Below are 17,104 nucleotides of genomic sequence, written 5' to 3'. Positions count from 1 at the left end.
AGGTACTGATATCCCCTCTTCATTGCATGGAACATATGGGCCAGCTTTGTCATTTGGGAGCGATGGATCCATAGGGATTTAATCATCTCATTGTAGTCATAACAGGTCTTGGGTCAATGTGGGGGAAATGGGGTCGTCGGGGGCAATTGACAGAGCAGTAAAATTTGGAAAGTAAATGGAGTTGTGCTATCAGCAGGAGCATTCAGAGTAGCATTTTGTACTTGATTGCTCTGAAAGTACAGACTTTGTGGAGAGTCATGAATGTACCCTCAAAGGTCTCCTTCTTTTGTTCTTGGCACACTGTATCAGGGCTCCAGGAGTCCAGGCGCAGGAGTGGCACGAACCAACCACCCCCTCTAAGGTTTTGGCGCCTGCAAGCGAAAGCTTATGCAGACATCCGCAACCCCAGCGGGGAAAGAGGGTTAGGGAATGCTGGTTGGATGGGTACGGGGAAGTAGGAACACCGGATTGAGGTTGCAGGATATAGTATTGGATAGGACACGGGAAACATAGGGAAAAAATAATTCAAAACCAAATCATGACATTACATACATCCATGCATTGCCACACCCATTTGGGGAGTGACTCCAAATAAACAAAACAATTGGGCACTTAGCTTTGGGTTTGAGTGCTGGCCACCTGCCTGCGCACTCCAGGTCCGGTCGGTATCAGAAGCGATCGATCGCTGCAAAAAGAGCAAGAATTAGGCAATGCTCCCTATAGCTCTGAATTACAGCGACACAGCACCTTTTTACTCATGCATGCACATTGTCCCATTCTTCAGGACACGAAAGTTAGTGTGTAAGCCACGCGGGGCCCCTGCCGTGTCTTGGTTCCCCCCAGACTCTCACACCAGAATAGGGCTCATAAGGTTGAAGCGTCCTCACGCCTCAATGAGTACTGTTTTGAGCCGGCTGTGTTTCCTGGTCGTCAACCCGTGCGTTTAAAAAGAACCACACATGGTTAAAGACGCTCCGGCATTGTTTTGGGGTTCTGGGCGTGACATGCGGGAGCCGCACGTGGCCTACGATAAACCGCAAGCGCCGTTAGTTCACACTCGTATGGGTTAATGTGAAAACTCAAAAGAAATAACATTGCTTTCGGGATTAAATGTCATCCAGTGCAACTGTACACAGAACTTAACTTAGCCGTACGCAGGGGGGCTTAAGAGTGTGGGCGTTAACCCCCTGCGCGTGATTCCCCATTAATTCTCTCTCCCACAGCTGGGCATGCATGCGTCACTTATCTGAGAGCCTCGAGGGGCCTGGCTGAAAGGTCCGTGGGGCGTGGCCCCTCGCGTAATCCCCTCAGGCTGGAGCTCCGGAAGATGCGACTGCTCGCGATGAAGTTCTGAGCACAAGCCCCGTGCTTGGAGCTTCGCGCATGCGCGCCGACTCGCCACACCCCATGTGGCTTGAGAAGTGTAGTTCTTGCCGCCGGGTGTGCTGGGAAATGTGGTCCTGGAAGGCTTCCTCCTATGGAAAGGATGAAGAAGCCTTCTGTAGGGCAAAACACTATCCCCTCGCACGCTGGGCAGTCTGTACCTCTGCCTGGCACTTCTGGTACCCTGACAGTACTCCCCCTCCCCTTCCGAAGGGTTTGAGGATTGGGTTTCCCCGGATAAGCAGCATGAAACAGTTTCACAAGTTTCGGAGCATGGACATTACAAGCTGGTTCCCAGGAGCGGTCTTCAGGCCCATACCCAACCCACTCTACCAAATAATACACCTGGCCATCCCTTCGCAGTCGTGAGTTCAAGATAGCTTGCACCTCATATTCGGGGTGACCCTGCACCAACACGGGTGGTGGTTTCTTAGTGCGAATAGTGGGTCTAGCTGGTTTGAGTAAAGACACATGAAACGTGGGATGGATTTTCATTTGAGCTGGCAAGGCTAAACGAACAGCCACCGGATTTATTATCTCAGTGATCGTAAAAGGCCCAAGATACCGGGGCTGTAATTTACGAGGACCCTGTAAACGTATATGCTGGGTGGACAACCATACCCGATCCCCCTGGTGGTAAACGGGACTAGGGCGCCTTTTCTTATCCGCATAGGATTTATAGGTCTCTTTGGCTTGTTGTAGGTTGTGCTGTATATCTCCCCATACTTGTTTCACGTGTGCATGCCGTCCTACAAGCGTGGGTAAATCTAATGAAGGGGCTATCGGCGACATGGGCATGGTCCGTGGATGATAACCGTACATGCCGAAAAACGGCGTATACTTTGTTGAGCTGTGCACAGAATTGTTGTAGGCAATCTCGGCCAACCAGACATATTGCACCCAGGAAGTTTCGGCAGTGGTGGCATAACAGCGCAAATATTGCTCTAGACCTTGGTTGACCTTCTCAGTCTGCCCATCGGTCTCAGGATGGTACCCAGACGACAGGCTGACTTCCATATTGATCAGTTTGCAGAATGCCCGCCAGAATCGGGATGTAAACTGAGGTCCCCTATCTGTAATAACACGAGAGGGAAGACCATGTAGGCGTACTACATTATTAAGGAATAACTCAGCTACCTCCCCCGCAGTGGGCACGCCCTTGCAAGGGACAAAGTGACCCATCTTAGTGAGGGAATCTACAATGACTAGGATCGAAGTGTGTTTATCCACTGGTGGTAAATCCACAATTAGATCCATTGTTACGGTGTGCCATGGAGCTGATGGCGTGGGTAAGGGTTGCAGTAATCCTGCCGGTTTTTGATGGCCAGCCTTCTGTCGACTGCATGTGTCACAATCGGATACGTAAACTTGAGTATCTCGCAACATAGTGGGCCACCAAAAATGTCGCGCTACATTTCTTTGGGTTTTTGCTATACCTGGATGTCCAGCTAGTGTGGAATCATGACACCACTGCATTACCTCAGTCCGCAACTTTGACGTGGGCAAATACAAAGCCTTTTCATAATAGGGAAGGCCATTCACAATAGTATGTTTGGGCCCTCTAGTGCTCCATTCTTTTAACTCTGAAGCTGACATATTTTCTAGCACATCCTCAAAAATGTTAGGTCTACCAACCACGCCTATAATCTGGTGTGGGGGTATTATTGGTCGGGTCTCACTCGCTTGCTTCTCCTCAGGCTCGGGATACCGAGACAAGATATCAGCTTTACGATTGTCGGTCCCAGGCCGATACGTGATAAGGAAGTCGTAATCGGCAAAGAACAGAGCCCACCGTAATTGGCGGTGGCTGAGTGTCTTAGCGGTTTTTATAAACTGCAAATTGCGGTGGTCAGTCATGGCGGTTATTTTCTGACGGGCCCCTAACAGATAATGCCTCCATTCTGCAAAGGCGGACTTCACTGCCAACAGTTCCCTGTCGGCTATGGTATAGTTTATTTCTGCCGAGAGCAGCTTCCTGGAATGGTAGGCTACTGGGTGTAGAAGGCCAGTTTTAGGATCACGCTGGGAGAGGATTGCTCCCAGAGCATAACTAGACGCGTCTGTTTCTATCACGAATGGTATTGACAGATCTGGATGCCTTAACACTGGTGCAGACGTGAATGCCGACTTGAGTTGTTGAAAGCCACGCTCGGCAGATTCGTCCCAACGAAATGCTCGACCCTTCCGTAATAGCGTAGTTATTGGGGTTACCAGTTCTGAGAAATTTTTAATGAACCGCCGATAGAAATTAGCAAAGCCAAGAAAGGCCTGCACTTCCTTCACGGAAGTGGGTGCTGGCCAATCCAAGATTGCTTGGACCTTTCTTTTGTCCATTTGTACTCCTGACGGGGTCAAAAAGTACCCAAGGAATTCAACCGTGGTGCAGTGAAATTCGCACTTTTCAAGCTTGGCGAACAAGTTGTACTCTCTAAGGCGTTGTAAAATTGCCTTCACATGCTGAACATGCTCTTGCATATTTCGTGAGTAAATTAAGATGTCGTCTATGTACACGACAGCGAACACATCAAGATACTCACGAAGTACTTCGTCAAGGAAGTGTTGGAAGGCTGCAGGGGCGTTACAGAGACCAAACGGCATTACTTGGTATTCGTATAAACCAAATTTTGTTCGAAAAGCCGTTTTCCACTCGTCCCCAGCTCTGACTCGCACCAAGTGGTAAGCCCCTCTTAGATCCAGTTTAGTGGCGTCTCGCACCTGATCTAATAGAACTGGTATTAGGGGTAGTGGGTATCGATTTTTTATTGTGATGCTGTTAACCCCGCGATAGTCGATACAAGTTCTTAATTCACCAGACTTTTTGGGGACAAAAAAGAGCGGTGACGAGACTGGCGAGTTGGAGTGCCTAATAAACCCACTGCGTAGGTTATCATCGATGTATTTTTTAAGGTGGGCCGTTTCCGCCTCGGTAAGGGCGTAAATACGACTACACGGGAGTACTGCCCCGGGTTCCAGATCTATACGGCAATCGAAAGACCTATGTGGTGGTAATGTCTCAGCTGCTTGTTTGTCAAACACGTCCTTGAACCCATGGTATTCTGTGGGCAAACGCTGGAGGTCTTGCATCTCCGTCAGCATTACAACGGGCCGTAGAGGGGAGTCATGATCGTTCCGAGGAACTATACAACCTTTTTGACAATAGTCTGATGAAAAGGTAACTGTGCCTGTTGACCAGGACACCTGTGGGTCATGCTTCCTGAGCCAGGGAAGCCCCAAGATTAGGCGGAACTGTGGCGCAGCTATAAGGTCAAATTGCACCTTCTCGAGATGAGTTCCCGAGCAACGCAGTTCCAGCACTTGGGTTCTATGGGTTATGGGCCCGGAACTTAGGACTGTGCCATCTACTGCACGTACTGCCTCCGGATTTTCCCTTCGGCATACCGGTATGTTTAATTTGGCAGCATAAGCTATGTCTATGAAATTACCAGTTGCTCCTGAGTCCAGAAACAGCGTAACCTGGGTTTCTTGGTCTAGAAAACTCAAGCACCCTTGCAGAGAAATATGTGGTGTGTTACTTGTACTGTTGTTCCTTGGGGCCATTAAAACATCCTGGCTCGACTGTATGACCCTTACTGTCGAGCTGACGCGTTTCCCTGCACCCTGGGTTTCGAGGGACATTCTCGGACAAAGTGTCCTGAGGTTCCGCAATACATGCAAAGACCCTCCTTTCGTCGGCGATCTCTTTCTTCCTTAACAAGGGGTCCCCGGGCAGCACCAATCTGCATGGGCTCTTCCCCACTCGCTTTCTCGGGTGTTCGAGCTGAGCGTGACTGATCTAGACGGGCGAACGGGCGTAAATCCCCGCGTCGCTTATCTCCCCGTCGCTCTGCCTGACGGTGATCCAACCGCAGAGCTAGATCGATCATAGCTGGGCAGCTAATGGGTTGTGGGTCCACCTGGGCGATTAAGTCCTTTAATTCATCCCGCAAACCCTGGTAAAAAAGGGACATCCTTTTTTCCCTAGGCCAATCAGCCTCAGCCACCAGACGATTGAACTGAGTCACGTACGTGATCAGCTCCCTGTTGCCTTGTCTTAAGGTTAATAGCTCTCGGTCCCTACACAATGCTGCAGCTCTTCGATCGAATATTTTTTCAAATTCAGCCAAAAACTCGTCCCAATCATATAGGACACCATCATCCCGTTGTATCAACGGATTTGCCCATGCCGCCGCATCACCACTAAGATAAGAAATCACGAAGGCTGTTCGTGCCTGTACAGAGCGAAAGGCGGCAGGCTTAGTGAGGAAATGTAGCCTACATTGTGTAATGAATGTCTGAAACTTATGGGGGTCTCCTGAATACCTCTCCGGAGGGGCCAAGGGAACCACAGATTCAGGAGTGACATGAACCTGCACTGGGGTCGGGGCTGGTATTCCTCCACTGGGCAGGGGGGCCGCCTGAGCACTAAGGTTGCGCACCTGAGCAGCCAAGGTAGCATAATCCTGTCTAGAGGCGGCTAACTCGGCCTGCAAATCCTGTAACACTTTAGTAAGCTCTTCCATAGTGGGGATGGGTCGTGCCACTCGGGCGCCTGTCACACGTGGGCTTGTGCTACTATCAGGGCTCCAGGAGTCCAGGCGCAGGAGTGGCACGAACCAACCACCCCCTCTAAGGTTTTGGCGCCTGCAAGCGAAAGCTTATGCAGACATCCGCAACCCCAGCGGGGAAAGAGGGTTAGGGAATGCTGGTTGGATGGGTACGGGGAAGTAGGAACACCGGATTGAGGTTGCAGGATATAGTATTGGATAGGACACGGGAAACATAGGGAAAAAATCATTCAAAACCAAATCATGACATTACATACATCCATGCATTGCCACACCCATTTGGGGAGTGACTCCAAATAAACAAAACAATTGGGCACTTAGCTTTGGGTTTGAGTGCTGGCCACCTGCCTGCGCACTCCAGGTCCGGTCGGTATCAGAAGCGATCGATCGCTGCAAAAAGAGCAAGAATTAGGCAATGCTCCCTATAGCTCTGAATTACAGCGACACAGCACCTTTTTACTCATGCATGCACATTGTCCCATTCTTCAGGACACGAAAGTTAGTGTGTAAGCCACGCGGGGCCCCTGCCGTGTCTTGGTTCCCCCCAGACTCTCACACCAGAATAGGGCTCATAAGGTTGAAGCGTCCTCACGCCTCAATGAGTACTGTTTTGAGCCGGCTGTGTTTCCTGGTCGTCAACCCGTGCGTTTAAAAAGAACCGCACATGGTTAAAGACGCTCCGGCATTGTTTTGGGGTTCTGGGCGTGACATGCGGGAGCCGCACGTGGCCTACGATAAACCGCAAGCGCCGTTAGTTCACACTCGTATGGGTTAATGTGAAAACTCAAAAGAAATAACGTTGCTTTCGGGATTAAATGTCATCCAGTGCAACTGTACACAGAACTTAACTTAGCCGTACGCAGGGGGGCTTAAGAGTGTGGGCGTTAACCCCCTGCGCGTGATTCCCCATTAATTCTCTCTCCCACAGCTGGGCATGCATGCGTCACTTATCTGAGAGCCTCGAGGGGCCTGGCTGAAAGGTCCGTGGGGCGTGGCCCCTCGCGTAATCCCCTCAGGCTGGAGCTCCGGAAGATGCGACTGCTCGCGATGAAGTTCTGAGCACAAGCCCCGTGCTTGGAGCTTCGCGCATGCGCGCCGGCTCGCCACACCCCATGTGGCTTGAGAAGTGTAGTTCTTGCCGCCGGGTGTGCTGGGAAATGTGGTCCTGGAAGGCTTCCTCCTATGGAAAGGATGAAGAAGCCTTCTGTAGGGCAAAACACTATCCCCTCGCACGCTGGGCAGTCTGTACCTCTGCCTGGCACTTCTGGTACCCTGACACACTGCACAGTGGTTCATAACCGCCAGTAACTCTGTTAAGGGTTTAGTCTGCCATCCTATGCAGAAGTTCTTTAACTGCACTTGTAGCTTGGGTACTAGCCTAGCTATAAAAGAGTTTGCTAAAGCTTCTTATGTGCTTTAACCAGGCTCACTAATACCCAAATGGTGAAAGAACACCACTTCCAGTCACTCAAGGTAGTCTGAAAGAGATTTATCTTATGTTATTTTGCAATTCCCTATCTTAGCCCAATCAGTCGTTTGGGACAGATCTCGGGGATAGCGGTGGCTATTCTTCCCCTAGCTTGAACTGGAGTATCCCCTTGCTGGGGCCGGCATCTGGCCTTATAGCCCATTCAAATAATTGCTGCCCTACCTCTGGTGGCATTATTGCCCTAATTAGCAGGCTTATATCTGCCCAAGAGGGATTGAAACATTGCTTAACTCTTTTATAAACCACTGTTTTTATTCTCTAATGTATGTAACCTCTTTAGCCAGGCTCATCAAGTCATGTGGAGTCCATGGGATATATACAGTCATGAGTTGGAGCTTTTGTTGTCCACCCTCATCCAGTTCATTCTCTGACGACATTTATCTAAGGGGCAATTTGAGCACACATGGGTCTCTTCCATCCACAGCGCCTCCCATCATCACAGATGGTATATGTGAGAAACCTGAAGGTGTCTCACCCCCTAGTCCCCGGGGATCTGTCATCCAGGTGGCCAGGACACGGCCATCACTTCTCGATCCAGTTCCTGGGGGTTGACCAGTGCGGGACGATCACCTGGGTGAGGGTTCCTCGGGGAGTGGAAGTGGGACACCAGATGGCAAGACACGGTATCCCCTTCACTGTAACACATTTTCCCCATCCTACCAGGTGCAATACTTAGGAACTCAACCCCCACCCTTTCCCGACACAAGCACTTTCTCACTGATAGATCACTATGAGAGAAAATGGACTAACACCCGAGTCGTATACCGGACATGTCCCAATACAATGGTCTGACAGGATCAGGCAATTACTGCGGAGCACAAGATCACACTCTGAGCAAGGCAAAGTACATGAGGAAGCAGCAGTTCCAAGATGGCAGTTTAATATGAGGTAAAAGGCGGCAAGACCACAGAGGATCCCGGAAGTGCATTGGGAAGTGCATGGACCGTTGGACTGCCAGCCCGCTTGTTCTTCACTACTGTTGGAATGTTGTTAGGTCTGTCGCGTGGACTGCCTGGATTTGTAGCTGCAGCCCACAGCATCTCGTGTGCCCGTCGGCAAGAGGAAACCTCATGTGCTGAGAAGCGCGGCTTGTGCTAACTTGTGTTTAGCATTGGGTCACAACAAGTGCTGTGATTGGTCCGGCCCAGCCCACGCCCATTGACGTGTCAACGCAGTCCTCATAGCCCGGGTGCACGCGTTTCCGCGCGCACATGATATGATATGATATGATATGGTATTTGTAACGCGCCTATACACATGTGTTTCAAGGCGCGACGAGGCAGGGAGGGGGGGACAAGGGGAGACAGACAACGATCTTGCTAGGCCAGGTGTCATTCAGATCGCGCAAGTGCAGGGGTGGGGGAGGGGGAAAAGTGCAAGGGGAAGGGGAGGGGGGGAAGTGCAGTACAAGGTAAGTGGCGTAACGTAATAAATAAATAAATAGGGCCAGCTGGTGGCAAGTGTGAGGTAAGTGCAGAACAAGTGCTGGGGGAGGGGGGCGGCTGTAGGGATAGAGAGACAGTCCCGCAGTGCAAAGGGGTTCCAGGGCATCAGTGCAAGTGGAGAGTGGCAGGGCCCAGGGCCCAGGCCGTTTAGAGTGGTCCAGTTGCAGGATCAGTGCAGTTTCAGTGAGGAATTAAATTAGCTGTTCAGCAGGGGAGAGGGAGAGAGAAAGCAGAAGCAAAGAGGAAGGTTTTGAGGTGCTTCCGGAACCGGAGATGGTTCTCCTCAAGTTTCAGGGAGGCAGGAAGGCTGTTCCAGAGGGAGGCCCCTGCCGCGGAGAGAGATCTACCCCCAGCTCGTTGCTTCGAGAAGCGGCTAACCCTGAGGGAATTGGAGGCGGATGAGCGAAGGGCTCGGGAAGGAAGATATTTGGGAAGAGAGAGTTGAAGGTATTTAGGACCCAGGCCCCAGAAGGCCTTGTGGACAATGCAGAGGGTTTTGAACTTTATCCTCGCAGCCACTGGGAGCCAGTGTAGAGATTTCAGTCCTGGAGAGATACGGTCCCTGGGCTTGAGGCCAAGGACAAGTCTCGCAGTTCTGTTCTGGATGAGTTGCAGAGGGCGGAGAGTAGAGGCAGGCAGATTAAGATAGAGGCTGTTACAGTAGTCCAGCTTCGAGAGAACCAGGGCTCGGGAGACAGTGAGCTTCTGGGGGAAGGAGAGGAAGGGAAGAATACCTCTGAGGAGGTGCAGCTGGTAGTGTGACCTCTTGGCGACGTCAGAAATATGAGGAGAGAAGGAGAGTGTGGAGTCGAAGATGACCCCAAGGTTTTTTGCCTTGCAGGTAGGAGCAGGGAGGGGGCCAAGGGAGGCAGGCCAGAGAGCTACAGGGAAGGAGGGAGTGGGAGTACCGATGAGTAGGATCTCAGTCTTACTGGCATTAAGGCAGAGGTCATTGGCGGCACACCATTCTTGGATAGCAGACAGACAGTCAGAGATGAGGGAAGGAGAGGGGGAGGCTGAGGGTAGCCTGAAGATGAGTTGGGTATCGTCTGCATAGCACTGGAAATTAGGGCAGAGAGCGGCGATGCGGTGGGCAAGGAGTGCCAGATACTGGTTGAACAGCCAGGGAGAGAGATTAGATCCCTGGGGGACACCACAGGTGGAGAAAAAGATGTCGGAGAGGAAGGGCCCCAGTTGGACCTGGGAGGGTCGATTTGAAAGGAAAGAGGTCAACCACGCCAGAGCCTGACCAGTGATACCCAGGTTTTCCCGGAGACGGTTGAGCAGGATGGCATGGTTGACAGTGTCAAAGGCAGAGGAGAGATCGAGCAGAATGAGAGCATCACGGAAGTGCATTGGGAAGTGCACAGACTGTTGGACTGCCAGCCCGCTTGCTCTTCACTACTGTTGGAACGCTGTGAGGTCCGTCGCGTGGACTGCCTGGATTTGTAGCTGCAGCCCGTAACATCTTGTGTGCCTGTCGGCAAGAGGAAGCCTCGCGTGCTGAAAAACACAGTTTGTGCTACCTTGTGTTTAGCATTGGGTCACAACAAGTAAATATCAGTGACTTGTGTTGGGTTGTGTTGGGCTGTTGGGCTGCCCGGCCCACTGGTGGTGTTGTGCTGTTGTGTTGGGCCAAAGCTTGAAGTGCGTTAGCCTGACCTTCTGCTATTTGAACAAGTTCTTTTTTTGTTATAGGTGCTGTGATTGGTCTGGCCCAGCCCACGCTGACGTGTCAATGCAGTCCTCATAGCCCGGGTGCACGGGCATCCGCACGCTCATCCCGGAAGTGCATTGGGAAGTGCACGGACTGTTGGACTGTTAGACGGGACACGGGCTGGGCTGGCACTGAGGTATTATTCTTATTGACTCTGTGTTATATTTATACTCCAGCATTACGGCTACTGTAAGGTTTATAGAAGAATTTCGATTTTTTACCAACAAAGTCAATTCGATCCACTTAGGTATGGTTAACGGCCTGCGTAGCGGGCGGAAACTTTGTGATTCCCCCTTGGAACCGTGTATTAACCCAGCTATGCTCACACATGATTGTACTGGAGGGGCTTTATCACCTGTTAGCACGAGCTTAGGGCTCCTCTCGGCTGGGAGATCCTTGTGTGAAGGTCTGCCTCGCTCTCCGTGTCCCGTCACCCCAAATGACTCTGCTTTGTTAGAAAGTGCCTCCATTGTCCCTGCTTCGGTTGGGGTGGGGGTGCAGGGTCTTTTTGAGGCCCCGGGAAACACTGTCCCCTTCAAAATGGAAGAATTGAATAAAAGTTCAGAGTCTGTTGCAAGCGATTTTCCAATTATCCTACGGTTACCCCATGGTGAGGTGAAATTATCAGGTACTCCAGGAGACCCTGCGATCAGGCCTAAGTTTTCCGATGTATCCATGATAGCCCCTGGAATTGAGGCTGTTCTGGGAAAACGCATGAGGTTTTCTATGGGTCCCTCCACTCCTGTTACTCAATCTAGATATGGTATGGAGAATGTTCACCTATTTCACACAGTGGATGGTAAATTGCCTACGGGGAGGGAGAGGCCTTTTATTCCACACAAAACCCTATTCCCTGGCAAAGATTATGCTAATGTTAAATCTAGCTCTGCCACAGACAACAAATCCAATTCTGTCCAGATGGGGGCATTATCTCTATCTGACCATGAAATTGCAATGTTTTCATCATCCCATAATCCGGAAGTGAGACACTCTGAAATGGGTATCCCAAATGATCATCATAGTGTGGATTATTGGATCTTGCTGTACCTAATAACACTCATGCTACATCAAAGTGCAAAAAGTCTCGTGAAACAAATGATGGAAAGAATGCCAATAGGAAACTTGTCACCCCTGATATTGCAATAAAAATGGCACAAGAGGGAACTCCTGACCCTATGAATTCGAAACAACTGAATTTGTTGAATTTCTACCCCACCCTACTAATGAAAAAAGCCTTGCATATAATTAAGAATGGGGATGGTGCTAGACCGCCCATTCTACTCCCAAAGGATAGCAGGAAAGTGGCAACCACTGCGGCAGCTGTTATTGATAAAAAGATTCAAATTGAATCCCATGGGTGTGACCAGACTCCTCGGCATTCGATCCAACCCTTTGATTCACGTGTTATGGAGGGCGATGGTCAAGCAGGAATGGATGACATTCACAATACTTCATGTTTAGAGGATGAGGGTCCACTGCTTTCCTATGAGATGCCTTCTATCATGGGATGGGAACACAATGATTTTGCTAATGGGAAAATGAGCCTAAATAGATCTGCTATTCTCAAGGCTTTTCAGGCAATACCTGCATTGAGAACTATCAGATCTGATGATATTGATTGGGTCAGACTATCTCCTAATGATAACAACAGGATGATTTGTGGGTATCACTCGCACATTATCATGAAGATGATCTGGGCCCAATGGAGTGATTTTGAATTTATAGGCCTAATCCCATTTATATTCCAGAACGAGGAGCAGGCCAAAATATTTGTCGAAAAACCTCCGGTAAGGACTTTGGTGCAAATGGGAGCCAATGAGGGGGACTTTCCTGCCCCTCTTAGTGAGTAACTTTTTAGACAATTCATGTCCATCGCAACAGCATTCTCTAGCTCCAAGTCCAATTTCCAAGGACCTCAGTCTATGACTTCCCAGAATATGGTTAACAAATAGAGTAAGGGAAGGGGGCTGACTCTAATGTCTTGGAATGTCTGTGAGCTAAGGAACTTTAGGATCTGGCTCTCGCATCTTGAGACTGAGTCCCGCCCCGTGATTATCCTTATCCAAGAGACCATGCATCTGACTAACTTTGAGGTGCCAGGTTATTTTTCTTATGTTCAGCCCACCATAAAAGGATCTCAATGCCGCCCTTCTGGTGGCCTTGCGGTTCTTATAGATAAAGCAATTAGGATTTCTTCTGAACTGGTGTTCGCTGACTACTCAATTTTGGCTGTTAAATTGAATCACATAGGCGATGTGGGGTGCTCGTTGTTGGTAATTTGTCTATATTGGAACAAAATGAATAGTAGACTATGAATATTGTGAGCTATTTGATATGTTGGATGCTATTCTTGTGGATGCTATATCTAAAGAGCCAGCAATCTTTATTATACTTGGAGGCGACTTTAATGCGTCTTGCATTGATCCATCTATATATAGTGGCATTCGCCTCGTTACCCCCTCAATTAAGTTGGGGAAGATGTGGGTTGACCATCTCCTTTCATGGGATATCCAAATGGTATCTCCCAATCTTGATTTAGTTAGACATACCTGGTCTTGCGGAGGTGCGTCCTCGATGATTGACTACTTCGTTGTCTCTAGTTTAATGCTTGCCCATGTGGATAATCTGGTCATACGTGATCCACTTTTAGGCAATCATATGGCTTTGGTTCTCACCCTAAGTATTTGGTTTGAGCATTTCAACTATGATCCGGCTCTAACTTTGGTTGTTCCTGACCGCCCTCGTATCAGTGTACGGTGGAATTTAAAACTATGTTTGAGAATGAAGGCTTGTCTAAGGAATGATATTATGATCGATTTTCCGAAGACAAGAGCTGGTCCTGATTGCCTCTTGGCTGAACGGATTAACAGCTCTCGAATTCAGTTCCATGTTGGTAAACTGATGTCCTCAGTTATATCGCACCCCTGTCTAACGAATCATCGGCATACTTACAACACTTCTGTGGTAAATCTTCGTAAGGAAAAGCATAGAAATATACGTGTCTGGGACCGCCGCATCTTGCTGCGGCTGGATATACCATGCTTAAATCCCAAATCATTCAAAGGTACCGTAATAGGCTTAAGGCTATGAAGTATGAGCTAATGATAGCTGACAATCAGATTATGCTTTGTCATCTTTTAAATCATGACTCCCGCAAAATATGGTCGGCATTGAGAGAGCTGATTGGTATGTGCGGGACCCTGAATGAAGCTGCCGTCTCTGCTACAGCTTGGGTTACATATGTTCAATCTAAATTTGCACTTCCCAAGAGATTTGCTAATGTTGTAACTCCTAACTTTCATAGTCTGATCCTACGATACTCGCCCTGGGTGTATGATGATATTATTCGGGCAATTGGGAAGATAAAGTGCGCCCGTGCGCCTGGTCCCGATGGTATTCCCCCTTGTTTGATCAAGTCTGATCCGCACTTTTGGGCTATGATCTTAGAGACCACATTTGACAGTGTTTACCTTACGGGCTCCATTCCGCCCAGTTGGTGTTCGGCAAATATAATCCCTATCTTTAAAAGGGGAAGTGGGATGACAAAAATAACTTCAAGTCCATCGCGTTGATGGATGTCTCAGCAAAGATTTTCTCTTACTTATTGTTAGAATCCATTGAGCAAAGCATTGTTCGACTGGATGTGTTGTCTCGTTTTCAGGTTGGCTTCCGCAAACAGCTAGGGTGCTCGCTTAATGCATTTATCTTAGCACATTTACATGCACAAACTAAATGTGAAAGGACCGGGCCTATGTATATGGCCGCTCTGGACCTAACCTCTGCATTTGACTCGATCATTCGAGACGTGCTTTGAGAAAAGATGATTGCCTATGGTTTCCCGATATATCTTGCCGCCATGATAGCGCTTTTACATCAAAATACCACTTATCGGATTAGCCTGACCAAGGAGGGCGCCATGACTGACAAAATACCTACGGAGATTGGCCTTAAACAAGGCTGTAATCTAGCAGCTGTGCTTTTTAACTTATATCTAGCAGATCTGGAATCAGCATGGGCAGACTTGGTGATATTTCCAGTAAGGCTGGGTGTTAGGAAAGATTTCCTAATTGTAGGTAATTTTCCTTCCATGTGGCAACCCCTAAACTTTTTGCTGTTGTTTTTCACCTTGTTCTCGACTTTGCCAGAGAAGTGCAGCCTTCTGCCGCACTTCTCTAGGCTTTCGCTCCTTTCTTACAGGGAAACTGACATGCCCTTAAGACAGTCAGTACCGGGAAACGCTGTTTTCCGTAGTTTCTTTTATCATGTTGCGGCTTTCGTGCAATATGACACAAGAGGGCACTGTAAGCTAGGTTACTGCTCTCTTGGGTCTCTAGCCTTCTACAGGCCCTAGATACTCTTCTAGGATTGTAACTGATCGGTGCAAGTGATTCACGGACGGGAATGGTGCCAGCGATCGTTTCTTGTGTTTTGAGCTCCTTTTGGCGTTTTAAGCGCGTTTCTCGCGCTTAGCCCAAAATGGTGGCCTGGCTCCCAAAATGGCCAGACCACGAGGCTCTTTTGTCCTGTCCGCTGACCGTCTTGCTCCTTATTTGGGCATGTACTTTCCCGCGAAACACAAATGCTTTCGTGGGCTTCTACATGCCTGGTGTGTGCCTCCAGGATGTGGGCTGGGATTTCTGGTCCCAATACACATCCTGGGTGCCAGAGAGTCTAGGGTGGTGTGAATGCCTGGGACCACCATGGTCCATGATAGGTCCACAAATGGTGTGAGTGTTGATGAGCGGATCTCCCATTGGGTCCCCTCCGTTTTGGCGCGAAGGGAACCGTGGATAAGAGGGGGCTGGAAACACCACTACCATGTCGATCTCCTGAGTTCTCACGAACGAAGGAGTACAGGAGCCAAGTATCCTGCAACCAAGAGGCTGAACCGAGGAATCGCTGGTGACCCGCTGAAGGACTGCTCCTCTGCACTGCTGTCGCCTTGTGAAACCCTTTTCACCTTTGATCGAACCAGAAGGCTTGTGCGGGTACTTCGACCCTTGGAATAGCGGGGACAGCTATTCTCGGCATCTTCACCATCTCCTGCTAGTAAGCCTTCGGAAGCGTCTCTGGGCCATCCAGCAGACTGACCAGCCTAGACAGGAGTCTTGCTCTGTAACCGCTGCCAGGTTGTGTAGTATTTGGAGTCCTTGTCACTCTCACACGTTTCGTACACTTGGCGTTCCCAGGTCTGAAGTGAGTAGTGTACATTTGGCTCAGATACACACGGCCGCTCCGTTGCCCTGCTGTGGTAACAAACTGTGCGGGTTCCTTCATTTGGGACGTCTTTTACTCAACTCTGCTGCTGCAGACTCAACACAACGACGAGACGTCCCCTGCTCTTCTGAACCTGCCAGCGACTGAAACTGACGTGGAAAAGCCTGGGTCTGCTTGCATCAGGGACCAGTGAGTAGCATAGCTAGGAATTGGTCGCCATCCTGCAGGAGCCCATAGCTTTTCCCTGCTGTGTCAAAACAGCATGCCTTTCCGTACTCGCGCTCTGCTTCTGCCCACAGTGGAGGCTGCGCTTGAGTCGCGGAACTCTCATTTGTGCACTAAACTGAACTGCCTGATTTCCCTCGAAGAGACTCCCCTTTTGCCCGTTGGCACCAGCGTGTGCAGGTACTTTTGAGCAAAAGGCTCCACTCTTCGTAGGGCTTGGACTTCCTTTTAGTTAGGTGCCTCTGAAGGCGGACTGGGTCTAAGCATTATTTCGCACTGCCTGTTTTCCTTCCCTTTTAGGTGGACTACACATTTCGTGCATCTACCGCTTGAGACTTGTTTGTATTTGTATATATATTGTATTGGTATGGTATGTGTTGGTTTACTAGAGTTGTATTGTGATTTCTCGCTACGGTCATTGTTTTAAAGGCCTTGGAATAAATGTGTATATATTTTTAACATAACACCTGTTTGGAGTAGTTTGTAAGTGTCCTTGCTTTGTGTGCTCATTGCGGGCTTTCAGTCACCCTCACCCCTCTTGAGACCTAGTCTTGACCGCCGCGATCGCTACCCTGATTGGTCTGGCTTGTCCAGAGGTTACCCTGTTCCAAGTAATTAGGTTGGCCTTCTGAACTTCTGCGCCACCAGGACAGAGTTCAGAAATCCATCTTAACACTGGGTAGTTTGGTCATTAACTGGCTTGCTTTCGCTGATGATCTTTTGTTTATGGATCGAACTCCGTTTGGTCTTCAGGCGAAACTTTCTGCATTCCAATCCTATGCTTATCAAAATAATCTTCAAGTAAATCCTACGAAATCCTACATCATTGCAATAGCAGATGGTAAGAAAAGAACTGCAAAATTTACCTTGCGCCTTAATGAGATCATAATACCAAAAGCTAACGCAATATGTTATCTGGGTTATCAACTTTCAGCGGTATATTCTATAGGAATGTGGAAGGAGTTGATTAATACTAAATGTAAATCACTCACTTCACAAATGAAAATTGCATACTATAGATTCAGCAAATTTTCTCTATTGCCTACTATTCAGTTCTACTTAT

Source organism: Ambystoma mexicanum, chromosome 1p (assembly GCF_040938575.1).
Source record: "Ambystoma mexicanum isolate Mex_15411 chromosome 1p, UKY_AmexF1_1, whole genome shotgun sequence".
In the NCBI taxonomy this organism is placed as follows: domain Eukaryota; kingdom Metazoa; phylum Chordata; class Amphibia; order Caudata; family Ambystomatidae; genus Ambystoma; species Ambystoma mexicanum.
This window is presented reverse-complemented; position numbering follows the sequence as displayed.